The following is a 12,484-nucleotide window of genomic DNA, read 5'->3' on the forward strand; positions in this document are numbered from 1 at the left end:
CCCCCCGGCCGGCGGCCGCACTGCTCCCAGCTGGGTGAATGGAGGCGGGTCGGTTGGGCCGGGAGAGGAGCCAAGGTGGGGCGTGCGCCTACTGAGACGCAGCCACAGCCACACTTTTTCAGGCACACGCGCGCGCGCTCGCACGCACGCAAAGAGTTACACACCAGGGCCTGCAATAACCGTAAGTACACAAGCCCCCCCCCCACCGTCACCCTCCCCAGTGGAAAAACAGTTGAGAACACATGGAAGTGTGCGCACATACATGCACAGGCTCAGCATCGTACATAAACCAGGTCCACCATTGCTCACGCAGTCATGCAACACTGGCTCCTGGTCGCACTCACAGACACAGGCAGACCCTCTACCACGCAGACACACAATCCTACATTCAGGTGCAGTGCCTCCGGTGATCCTAGTGGAAACCCCCATGACACAGAGCTACGATTTCAGCTACACTATGTATGGACCATGCAGGGACGTGGCCAGGTGCACAGCCCCCCACTTGCGCTCTCTCACAGACCTCCCCCACCTTTTCCCTTGGAAGGACTCTAAAGACAAGTGTGTGCTTGTGCGTGTGTGTGTGTGTGTGTGTGTGTGTGTGTATGCTTGAGTGTGAGCCTGCCAGGATAGCTCATATTTCTGGAGTTTGAGCTTACTCTTGGGCTTTTGCAACGGGCCTTCTCAGGGCAGGCAGGAAGGAGGGAATGAGGAATGGCACTGGGCTGGGAAATAGACTGATTTGCCTTGATTACTCTGGCTGGTGGTGGTGGTGGTTTGGGGGGGGGGTTGGTGGCTGGGATTCTCTCTACAGGCTGGGGGTCCAAGACTCACTCTCCTTGCCAGTTCCTCTGGGCCTACTGCTTTCTTGAGGGGCAGTCAGGGAGGAAGTTGGAGAGAAAGGGTGGTAGCTTTCCCTTCCACATCTGGGAAAAAGACACAGAACCCAGCTATAAGCCAACCCAAGGCAGGAAGTCAGGAAAGCCTCAGCCTCTTTTTATCCGTAAAATATTCAGTGTATGTGATCAGTGTGCGTCTGGGGAACATACATGCTTTCATGCTTGGTGTATGTCCATGGTCTTTGTGTACATCCATGGTAATATGTGTGCTTTTGGACAGTGTGTGTTTCTGGTCACTGGTATGTATATCCCTAGCCTCCACCCCTCACGCAAATATCACAGCCACACATAATAACTGTAGACACACATTGACTGTAGAAGGTACTCACCCTGCACACACGAAATGACCATGGACACACACTTTCACACACACACATACAAACACACTGAGCCTCTGAGAGAGGCCAATCCTTTGTATGGACAGACAGTGAACACTAAATGGAGTCAAATTCTTAGGTCCCACAGCTGCTGGAGGGCACCCCATCCCATGCCCTAGGCAGTGATAGAGTGACCCTGTGGCTGGCTCAATCAGTGGGGAAGAGGGGCAGGGTTAATGAGTCCTTAGCAAGCAGGGCACTGGCTGCTGCCACTCACTCTTGTGCTGTATGTACATATGTGACTGTGTGTTGGTCACATGCACCATTGTTGTCACTGGGAAGTGTGTGTGTGTGTGTGTGTGTGTGTGTGCGCGCGCGCACGCGCACACGCGCGCGCGTGTGCGAGGGTGGGGGAGAACATTATCCTCAGAATCTCAGAACCACCTTGAGGTGGTCTGGACTGACCCCTGGATCCTGCTCAGTTGGGGGAGAAGGGGTTCTATGGTAGGGTCAAAACGTGCTCTGGTATTTCAGGCTGCAGGGGATGGTAGGAGGCTAGTCCCCTTCCTGTGTAACCATAGCAAAGCCCTGACCCAGTCTGGGCCTGGTTCCCTCATTGGCCTTCCCTGATCCAGCCTTTCTGGTCCTGAATCCATTGGAGGAGAGGCTGGAGTAGTCAGACCCTCAAGAAGGAATTCTCCTGGGCATCCCTGACCCACTGGACAGGATCTGATAGTAGGCCTGGCCCCTCACCCCCATGAAGCATGTTCCACGGCCCGATTTCATGCTCAAGAAGGATTCCTCTGATCACCAATGGGGCAGATCTGATTCACTGGCTGCAGAGAGGGCTTGGTCAGAAATAATCAGCAACCAGGCTATGGAGAAGGGCCTCCCAGGCAGGATCCCATCTGACGAGTACCAGGGGGGAGGCCTGTGGGACTAGAGGGAATGAGGATAGGAAAAAGCCTCCCTGTGTGCACACACCCAGGGGGCCTCCAGGTCAGGGCTCAGTGAGGGCTCAGTGCCACCTCAGTGGTCCTTAGCTGGGCTGGGCCTTCCTTCCCCCCAGCCTGCCCTGGCCCAAATCCTGATGCATTGCTTAATGGATGTGTACCCTTGAGTAAGGTATTTCACCTTTGTGTGCCTCAGGGCGCAAGTTTAAAATGGGGATAAAATAATACCTTCTTCATAGAATCCATATAAAGAAAATGTAAAGCATGTAGCAAAGTGGCTGGCAGATAATAAGTGCCCAAGCTGTGGGCATCATGGTACTATTACTATTAGTTCAGAAGAGCAGAGTACAGAAGGAATCCGCCAGCCAATGATATCTTGACACCCCCTCCCCCACAGGAGGGAGGCTAGGGAGAGGGGACACATGGGGATCCACTACAATTCCTCCCCCCCTCACTCAAGCTTATTACCTAGGAGAGCGCAGAGGGGATGGGAGACAGTCTGGGCAGCCTGCCCTGAGGGGAAGGGAGCCTGAACTACTCCCTTCCGGTCCAAGTACACGTCTATGAGGAGTGGATGGGGAGGGGAGAAGCCATCTGAAGTGGCTCAGCGGATCAGTTGTTTCAGGCCAGAAGCCATTACCTTCCCGGAGAGAGAAGCCCATGGCCCATCTGAGGCTAGGGGCAGGGGCGAGTGGAGTACAGATTGGAATGAGACTCCAGGTCCGCCTGAGGCCTCCTTGCCTTCCCCCTTCCCTTTCTCTGACCAGAGGAAGAGGCAAAGTCCAACCTACTCTTCTCCACTTTGGGCACCAGTGGGGGTGGGGACTAGCAGAGAGAAAGGGTCCCTGCCCACAGCACCTCCATAATTGATTGCACCTACTGTGTGCTAGCTGGGCCCCCAAGCATCTCCTGTTTACTTTGTGCCTTTGCCACAGCTGGAAACCAGCAGGAGCCTTTTCAAGAAAGTCATCCGATTATCTAGCCCGCAGGGCAAGACTTGGCAGTGGGAATCAGAGGATTTCCATATAGGGGGGGCGAAGGCGTGGCTGACTGGAGGGAAGCGGGCTGAAGATCCTGCCTGCTGGGTTTGTATAGCAAGCATGCTGTTTTATGAAGATTTCCTGCCTCTTTGGGGTGGCTTGGCATTGCTGATGATGAAGGAGAGGGCTAAAGCCTCCAAGCCATCAAGGCACCACCCCTGGGGTCAGGCTCAGGGAAAGCATTTGTCTACCAAATTCCAGGCCCAGAAGCCACTAAAGTTCAAAGTGGTGATCTCTTGAGTCACCCCCAACGTGGGTGAAGAGGGACAGAGATGAGCCTAAACCCTGGGCTTAGGCTGTGTGTGCATCCTTACCCAGGACTGGGGTTGTATCCAGCAGATTCTTCAAACGCCTGCATTCAGAGCATCCTGGAAAGGACTTCTTTTCCCTCTTCCTTAGGAGCCTCACCTTTGCCAGGTGCTATGGAGCCTCTGATTTGGGCCTGAACAGGTGCTCCTCTCAACTGATGCCACTGAGTCCTCTTCCACCTCATGCCCTCCTGGCTCCTACCCCCTTCCTCTCCTGCTCTTGGTCTCTCTGTGTCTCTGTTTGTACCTCTCAGAGTCTCTCCATGTCTGACTCTATCTCTGTGGGCCTGTGAATCTGTGTCTCTGTCTGATTCTGTATCTTTCTCTATTTGTATCTGTGACTCTTTCTCTGGTTTTTGCTTGTCTCTCTTTGTCTCTGATTCCCTGTCTCTGAATCCTGGTGTTTCTCAGTCTGTGTCTCTCTGTCTCTGTCTCCTCTGTGTGGCTCTATGAGGTCTTTATGGTCAGGTTCGAAGGTCACTGTAGCTCAAGAACTGAATGGAGAGGGAAAGCTGGCTTGTCCCAAGGCTGGGAGACAGGGTGTCCTGGATGCTCTGTGTTCCCTCTGAGGAGCTTTGTCCTCCAGAGTTTGCACTTGTACTCAGTCTGAGTCAGGCTAGAGGCACTCTGAAAGCTTTCAAAGGCTTAGCCTCCTGCTTTAGACTATTTCAAAGGCAGGGCTTTGTCTTTTTATTCAGACAGGTAGCCAATCTCTCAGTACCTCCCACTTCCATTTTCCTCCATTTTTACCCCATGAGAAGCTCTAGGAATGGCTTTTGGAATAAAACAAACAAACAGACAAACAAACAAACAAACAGACAGACAAACAAAAATCCAGATTCAAATTCTGGACCTGCTATTAATAAGCTCTATGATAGTGGGTAAATTATTTGATCTCTCCCAGTTATGGACATTCTTCTCACAAATGGGGATAGGAACAGTGCCTATCTCCCTGGATTGTGGTGAAGATAAAATGAGATCATGACTAAAGGACTTAACACAGAGCCTGACTCAAGAACTGGAAGTCACTTTTTATTGCATTTCCCCATTTGTTTACAGAGCCTAACAGAGGCATTGGCCCATAGGAGTCTTGTTGAATGGATACAGATTTCCTCATTGTTCATTTCCTTTCTTTCCTTCTGTCTTTTGCTGTCTCTATGCTTGGAGAGGATGGGTGATAAGAGCCACTTGAGCACCCTCTATGTACTCAACCTTGATCCTGGCTCTGCAAGTGGGGTCAGGCTCTGTAAACCATAATGAGATCCAAATGTGAAGTTTGCCTCTGTAACTTAGGATGGTCTTTGTGAAGTCTTAGGCTCTGAAAATTTATAAGATACTCTGAAAATTATAATGGGATCTGTAACAGTGATAGGCTCAGAAATCAGGGATGGGATGTGCTCTGCAGATGGTAATGGGCTCAGTAAATACTGATGAGTTTGGTATACAATTTCAGGCTCTGCAAACAATAATGGGTCTTGCAAACAGAGACAGGCTCTGCAAATGGTAACGGGCTTTGCAATAGTGATGGGAGTGGCAAGTTGATGGAAGGACCTTGGAAAAATTGAAGACTAGTTCTTACCTGTAAAGGACAAGAGGGAACTTGTGGGTTCCTAAAGAGCAAGGCTCTGTCTCAGTACCATGGACAGCAAGATCCACCCCTTTCAGGTTCAACTAGGCTCATCTGTCCATTGTTTCATTGTGTGTTGGTGAGTTAGGGGTAGGGATGGGGCTGGGGGTGTACTGGAAAAGAAATGGGACAAGGAAAGGAATGAGGCTGTGTCTCCACCCTCAAGGCTTTCAGTAGGTTGAGAAGACAGACTTCTAAGCCAAGTGGAGGGGATTGTGTCTGTGTTGACAAATCTGTTTTCAGCCAAGCTATTTGTGAGGTAGAAGGTGTCTTTCCACATCAGAGGCTCTTGGAATGCTAAAAGGGTGTTTAAACCACACTGGGCCTCCTGGGGGAACTGAGAAGTCAGCTTTGCAAAGAACATCTTGCAGGCTCCAGCTGACCTTAAATTCTAGCTGGCACCTGAATTGCTTTGTAGCAATTTAAATTTCTCTGTCTGTCTTTTCCAGGTCTGGCCATATTAACAGATCTGTATCACAGGGAACATTTAAACCTCTCAGAGCATGGGGCCTAGGGAGGACAGAAGCAAGGCTCTGTTCTGGGTATGCTGTGAGTAACAGTGCCGAGGATCTGTTGGTGGCTGAGACTGGCATGGGGATGGTGATTATGGAGATGGAGACGGCCATGGACGTGGTGGTGGTGCTAATGTGCTAATGGCAGGGGTGGGGAGAACTGGAGTGTTGACAATGGTGGAGGTGATGGAGACGTGATGACAGTGGCTAAAAGGTGGCAGTAAGGTAGACAAAGAAGTAAGCCCTAATGGGAGAGAGCTTGACACAGTAGCTAAGAATTTGGCCTGGGTTTGACTTCTGACTCTGATATTTGCTAACTGGGTGACCTTAGGCAAGTTATTTAACTTCTCTGTGCCCCAACTTCCTTATCTGCAAAATAGGGATAATAATAGTGTCTACCTCATAAAGGGTTAAATGAGTTAACATGTGAAATATTTAGACAAGTTCCTGGCATGTGGTGAGTACTATGTGGGTGATAGCTGCTATTACTATTAAGGAAGGCAGTGAAGGTGGTAATGATGAGGACGGAGATGGTGGCAGTGAAGTTGATAATGGTGACAGCAGGGATGATAACATCAATGATACAATTTATGGAGTAGTAAGATGTGCCCTGTACTATTGTAAGCACTTGGTATGTAGCAACTTGTATAATCCTTTTAACCCTGTGAGGTAGCTAATGTTATCCCCATTTTAAAGCTGATAAAACATAGGCACAGAAGGGTTGAAATACGTGATCAAAGGCAACACAGCTAGTAATTGGAGGAGCTCCAGAGCTGTGCCCTTGACCATGGAGACCATGATAGAGTTGGGGTTGGCAAGAGTGAGTGCTGGGTGCTTGTGGAGGATGGTAATAGAGGGAGCCGGGCACTGGTAATGACGACAAAAGAGGTGAAGAATGAGCACTGCTGGGGTTCCCAGGGGAGGTACAGGGGCAGTAAAGTCCTGCTCTAAGAACACCCACTAGCCAAGCTCCCAGCAGAGCAGGAGGCTCTGCCAGGTTTATCTGGGCATTTTCTCTATAAAGTTCTGCTCTGCAAGCAGGTAGGAGAGCAAGGACCTCCCTTCTGTTCAGCAGCAGGAGGCTTTAGGTCCCAGGCAGTGAAGTGGGATGGAAATGGGCAGTTTTGGGCCACTGTGTGGCAAAGGGGTAGGCTGGGGCTTTCCATTTTTCCTTCACCCTCCTTCTGGGATTTGGCATCCTCTGACCACATAGCTACCCAGTCCTCTCTAGCTCCCTGCCAGTACCTGGTCTGCTCTAATGGCAGAAGCAAGACATCCAGCCCATCATAGAACTCTCCCTGCCTCATCTTCCCAGTGCCAGCTCTGGCCTGCCTTTCGCCTGCTGCTGTGCTGAGAGGGGGAAGCCTTAATAGAGAATCCGCCTCTGTGCCTCCTGCTCTCCGCCTGCCATCCCGTCCCTATTATCAGCACCATCAGCAGCGGCAAATGACACTCTCGGAATCTTGACTCCAATCTGATGCCTGGTCCCCGGGGCCTCAGAGAGGCGCAGGCCAGCCAGGCTGGGGGGCTGGGGAGGGGCTGTGCGGTAATAGGATGTGGCTGAGGATGGTCTATTAGTAGTACTGCTGATGAGCCCCCTTCCCGGCCCCTTGGCGTCCCCATCCCCACTCAGCCAGGCACAGCAAGAGGCCATAGTGGGGGAGCAGGGAGGGAGGCTGCTGGGGATTTAGGCTGGGCAATCTTTAAGCCTAGACACCAGGCTCCCTTGGGAACTTGGGGGTGGGGGAAGGGATGTTGGAGAAATAAGGAGACCCAGATACTTCCTTAGACCATGTAACTGGGGAGAAGAGGAGTAGAGGGCAAGGAGTTGGAATGAAGGACCCTTGGAGCGTCCTAGGGTTCAAGGTCTGCAAAGAGCCTCAAGAAGCATCCCATGAGGTCTCCTTTCTACAGCCTCTTCTTAAACTCTCCCAGGCATGGTAAGCGCAGCATCTCCCCAGCCACTTTATTGCGTCGTGCTTCCTCATTTGGAATCCTGATTGGCCTTTCTTGGTACCAGGGCCCTGAGGCCCCCTTAGGAGCACTAACCCCATGACTAAGACAGGCTCACGGGATCTGGAGACAGAAGATCTGTATCAAGTCTGCTTACTTGGGTCCTCACCCCTCCTCATGGCCATAGATCTTCTGGCCTTTGTGTGCTGTGTGTGTGGAAAGGCTCTAAGAGGCTAGAAGGCAGATGAATAGACCCACTCCAGGGCCCTGGAGAGGCAGGGGAGATAGTGGGCAGAGCCCTGGGTGAGTGCAAGACATCCAAGTCCTAGCCCAGCTTGTCTGCTGTGTGACCATGGGAGAATTACACGTTGCTCACCTAGCCTCCCTTCCCCACCTCCACCTCCAAGGGCCCTTGCTGAGAAAGACAAATAATTAAGCTTGCTTTTCTCAAAGGGGATGGGCAGATAAATGCTTTGAGGGCAGAAATCATGAATTTGGGGCTGGACAATCTGAAAGTATGGTCTAATTAATACTCCCTCAACCCACACATACACAGCACCAAGCGGGTGGAGGAAGATGAGACCAAGAGCAGAAAGTGAACTTGCCTCTTCTCTTCCTTGGGCGTGGCTATCTGTGCGGGGTGCACCATGAAGGGATTTGTTCTGCCCTGAAGGGTACCTGGCAGGCGAGAAGCCTGAGCACCCCTGATTCCAGCCCAGCTGGATAGGGCTCCCTTCTGGTCTTTGACATAAGAGAAAGAGGCTGAACCTGCCTGGAGAAGGACCCCTGGGCCAAGCAGATGGTGAGGAGTGGGAAGGAGAGGAGCCCAAGGCCTGGCTCAAAACCACAGACCTTCCACCCCCATCCCCTAGGCCTGGGCTTCTGACCACAGCACTGAACTCAATGTGTTCTGCCCACACAGAATAAATTCTGTGTGTGCCCCACAGCCCAGACATCCCAGGTGTCTGCCTCTGCTGAGTGCCTGCCCTCAGTGCCCCACCAGGGGCCTGGCCATCAGTCACAGGGCTGGCTGGACACATAGGGCTGGATGTGGCCCAGTAGATGGCTGGAGGCAGGGAGCAATGACTCCTGCTCATGAGCCCCTTGGTGGCCTCCATTCACTTTGCATCTTTTCTTCCCTCTTTGTTCTTCCCCAGATCACCTGTGTCCTCACCTGTACATCTCTCTCTTTTTCCTATCACCTATGCCCACCTCACCTGTCCTGTTCACTGTCTTCTCTCCTGTGCCCCTCTAATCTGCCCCCTCTCTCCTCCCTCATCAGATTCCTCTCCCTTTGCCCCTCCTCCCCAGTCTCTGGGTCAGTCTTACTTCTCCCTTCTTAGCCATTTTCCCATTAGTCCCCCTCAGTCCCTTAGGGACCAAAATGCCAAGAATCAGCCTGTGAAACTCCATCTCCCTAGCAACCACGCCTACCACAGCCAGGCTATCCCCTTTTCCAGGCGGCTGCCAGTGGGAAATTGGGAGCCCAAGCAGGATAGTTTCTTTGACCCGATCAAGGGCATCTGGAGGTGGGAGGTGAGAGGAAGAGGTCTTGTGTGATTGGGGTTGGGGTTACAGAAGGATCCTGGCTGGGGCGCCCTGGGGAAATGGTGCAGTTCTAAAGGTCAGACAGCAGGGGGCGCCCAATCCTTTCTCTATCCTCAGAAACCATCGCTGAAATTACTCCTAGCTGGAATAATCCAAAGGGGTAAATGTTGAGTACACCAGTACACTGTGGGTGGGAACCCTTAGGAGGGAGCCAGCTTTACCCTGGTCTGAAGTTGGCCTTGTATTGTTAGTTTTTAAAGAAACTCTTGCCTCTGGCTCAGAATAACTTTCTATTTGAAATCATGCAAAGGATGAATGAACTTGGGGCCTTCAACCTCTGAGGAGAGGGGGAAAGAGGTGCTGTCATTCCTCTGCGGAGAGCCACCTCCACTGTCCTCAACCCCCAGGGAGGCTGGCAGCCCCTCCCCTCTAGCCCCTTGAAGAATGCTTCCCTCTAATCTACAGGCTGTGTCCTCCCTCTACTGCACTCACACCTACATCAGCTGGGGGAGGGAGCAAGCCCAAGCTAGGCCCACTGTGTCTGGTGTTCAGTGGTACAGAAGCAAGGGAGGGCCTGGGATGGGTGGACCTTCCCTGTGTGACAGTGTGCCTGTGTGTGTGCCTGTGTGTGTGTGTGTGTGTGTGTGGTGTGTGTGTGAGAGAGAGAGAGAGAGAGACACACACACACACACACACACACACACATACACACACACACACACACCAAGGTTTGTCAGGTTTTTTTCTCAGTGAAACCTGAGACAGGTGCTGCGCCCCTCCCCCTTCAAGAAGGGCCTGAACCTGGGTGTGGGGTCAAAGCAAGTGTGAGTGACATTGACTCCAGCTACATGGAACAGCCTCTTGGGGACTGAACCACCATCCTCTTTGTCCTCAGTGCCTAAAAACCCATACAAACTTAGGAAGGAAAGCACTGCCTCCAGACATGAATAATGTCATAATAATTGTGGCTCTGGGTGGGACAGCATGAAAGCCCAGAAATGGCTTGGAGAGGACCCAGGCATCTGACAGAGGGTGGCAGAGGAGACTTCCTGAAGAAGGCTAAACTTGATGGGGAAGGGTCTTTCAGACAGCCCTGGGACCAGGCAGGCAGGAGGGATGGCCTGGTGCAGTCATTTCAGGGGCCATAAACACCTTTCTGGGCCTCCCATTATGCTGGGAACTGGAAGGGAGATGGAGATCCTCGATCCTCCTCGGTGTAATACCCCCCTCCGCCCCAAGCAGGCTATGGGAGGTTGGTAAATATCCTAATCAGATTAGTGGAGTAGAGACAGCAGAGGCTATGGTGGGAAAGTGCTTTGGGCTGGCCTGGCCCCCGCCCCTCTCCTGGGAATTCAACCCTCTTGCCCTGTCCAATCCCTCCCTGTGGGCCCCAAAGTCATCTTGGCTCTTCAGTGGCCTCTGCTGGCCTGGGTGACCCCACCTGGCACCTGGCGTTCTCTGGATCTGGTGGAGATTTCTGCATCCTGGGTCTCCTCAGCTTAGGGGAGAGATGGGGCAGCAGACAGCCCAGCCCTGCTGACACCTTCTGCTCCAGGAAGCTAGCCCTCTGGGCCTCTTTTCTCAGCCTGCTGAACCCACCATGCCCTTTCCTCTGGCCACCATGATGTGCTCACCTGTGAGCCTGGGATGAAGCATCAGGATTCCAGGGTGATCATGGTTGGAGGGAGTCTGGTGGGAGGCATGGGTTTCATCAAAGTTGAGTCCGAATCACTTCCTTCCTCAGTCTTCTCTGTGGCCAAGCTGAGTACGGGTTAGATAGAATGGAATGAGGCAGAGACAGCCACACACACACACACACACACACACACACACACACCCATGGAACAGCAGGGGCATCAGGTCAGGAGGGGTTGGGGAGGGGGGAGGAAAGGGCCAGGAGAGCAAGGGTTGGCAGCTCTCTGGAGGCAGGAGGTGGGGACTGGGGGACATCAAGAGCCAGAGGGCCATGAGACTGGAGAGTTAGGGGCTGGGGGAGAAGAGGTGGAGACTGGGAGTCTGGGAGTTAGGACTGGGGGTAAGGAATTAGGGGACAAGGGATTGGGAGCTAAAGGATTTGGGTCTGGGATACCGAGAAACGGGATATTGGGGGCAATAGGCAAAGAGCCTGGCGTTGAGGGACTAGGGTACCAGGGCCTGAAAAGAGGTTAAAGTATTTGGGGCTGAGGAACTAGGGGCCAGTGGAGCTGAGCAGGGAGAGAAAGGAACTACAGGAACATATCCTCACAGACAGGGAGAGGAGTCCATGGGTGGACAGGAGGAAGTGCGGAGGCCAGGCCTCCCTCAGCCCCCGTGGCCAAGCTGGGGCCACTGGGGCGGTAGTGGGCCTCTCCTTTTCGGGCTGTCAGAGCGGGTTAGGCTCCAGGAATTGGTTCCCTGGATCATCTCCTGGGAGCCAGCCCCTCCTGGCAGCTTTGTTTGGCGAAAGCGCAGGGATTAGTGGGGCTGCCCCCACACCACCTCCCGGCCGCCAGCTCCTGGCGCTTTCATCCCTGAAGGTCGCTAAAGCCGCAGTGCTTTGAGATTAGGCCCCACAAAGGGGCCCCTTGTGCTCCAGCCAAGCCTTGGGGGCAGGGAGGGGAGGGGGGTCCCTCAGCCTAGACCAAGCCCCTGAGACAAATCCTTCTCTCCCTCCCTGGCGCATCACGGAGGGTCCCCCTGGCCAAAGGCCGAAGACCCCTCCCGTCTCTCTGCCCCCAGCTCAGAGACTCCAGTGGAGCCTGGCAAAGGGGCATCAGGCCAGTGAGAGGTGATTCCCCTGCTCTGCAGCATGTCAGCGTCCACCTGTGGTCATCTTAGGTTGGAGGTGGAGGGAGTGGGGGCAGGGAGGGGTGGGGGTGCCCAGGGCAAAGGTCAGAGTGAGTCTAAGATCATAGACTGAGAGAGAACATCTGTCCAATAGCCCATAGAGCAGATGGGGAGACCAACTGGGGCTGGGGAGAGGAAGGGACTTGTCCTCAGTCAGTTCAAGTTGCTGGCAGAGCTGAGGCAGAGATGAGGTGGGCTCCCTCTTTCACCTGGTGTTGGAGCCCAAGTTAGGGGTCAGCAAGTGTTTGAGGAGGTGGGACAGTTTTGTGCCTCCTGCATTGAAGAGAGTGATATTTTAAAAATATGGGTTCCATGGGACATCTGGGTGGCTCAGTCTGTTAAGCCTACGACTTGGGCTCAGGTCCTGATCTCACAGTTCATGGGTTCAAGCCCAGAGCCTGCTTTGGATTCTGTGTTTCCTTCTCTCTCTGCCCCTCCCCCGCTTGCGATGGGTCTGTCTGTCTTTCTCAAAAATAAAAATAAAACATAAAAAATAAATTTAAG

At 52.9% G+C, this 12,484-nt stretch overlaps 2 long non-coding RNA genes across 2 annotated transcripts in view; one reads left to right on the forward strand and one right to left on the reverse strand.

The window, feature by feature from the left end:
- The window catches only part of LOC123379597, a 14,800-nt gene continuing 2,316 nt past the window's right edge, over positions 1-12,484 (forward strand). The window contains exon 1 of the long non-coding RNA XR_006584244.1: positions 1-181. This is a non-coding gene — a long non-coding RNA (uncharacterized LOC123379597). The remainder of the gene's footprint in view (positions 182-12,484) is intronic.
- The window catches only part of LOC123379598, a 17,630-nt gene continuing 9,712 nt past the window's right edge, over positions 4,567-12,484 (reverse strand). Inside the window, exons 2-3 of the long non-coding RNA XR_006584245.1 lie at positions 10,789-10,915; positions 4,567-4,758 (exon numbers count right to left, since the gene is read on the reverse strand). This is a non-coding gene — a long non-coding RNA (uncharacterized LOC123379598). The remainder of the gene's footprint in view (positions 4,759-10,788; positions 10,916-12,484) is intronic.

Source organism: Felis catus, chromosome C1, assembly GCF_018350175.1.
Source record: "Felis catus isolate Fca126 chromosome C1, F.catus_Fca126_mat1.0, whole genome shotgun sequence".
NCBI lineage: Eukaryota > Metazoa > Chordata > Mammalia > Carnivora > Felidae > Felis > Felis catus.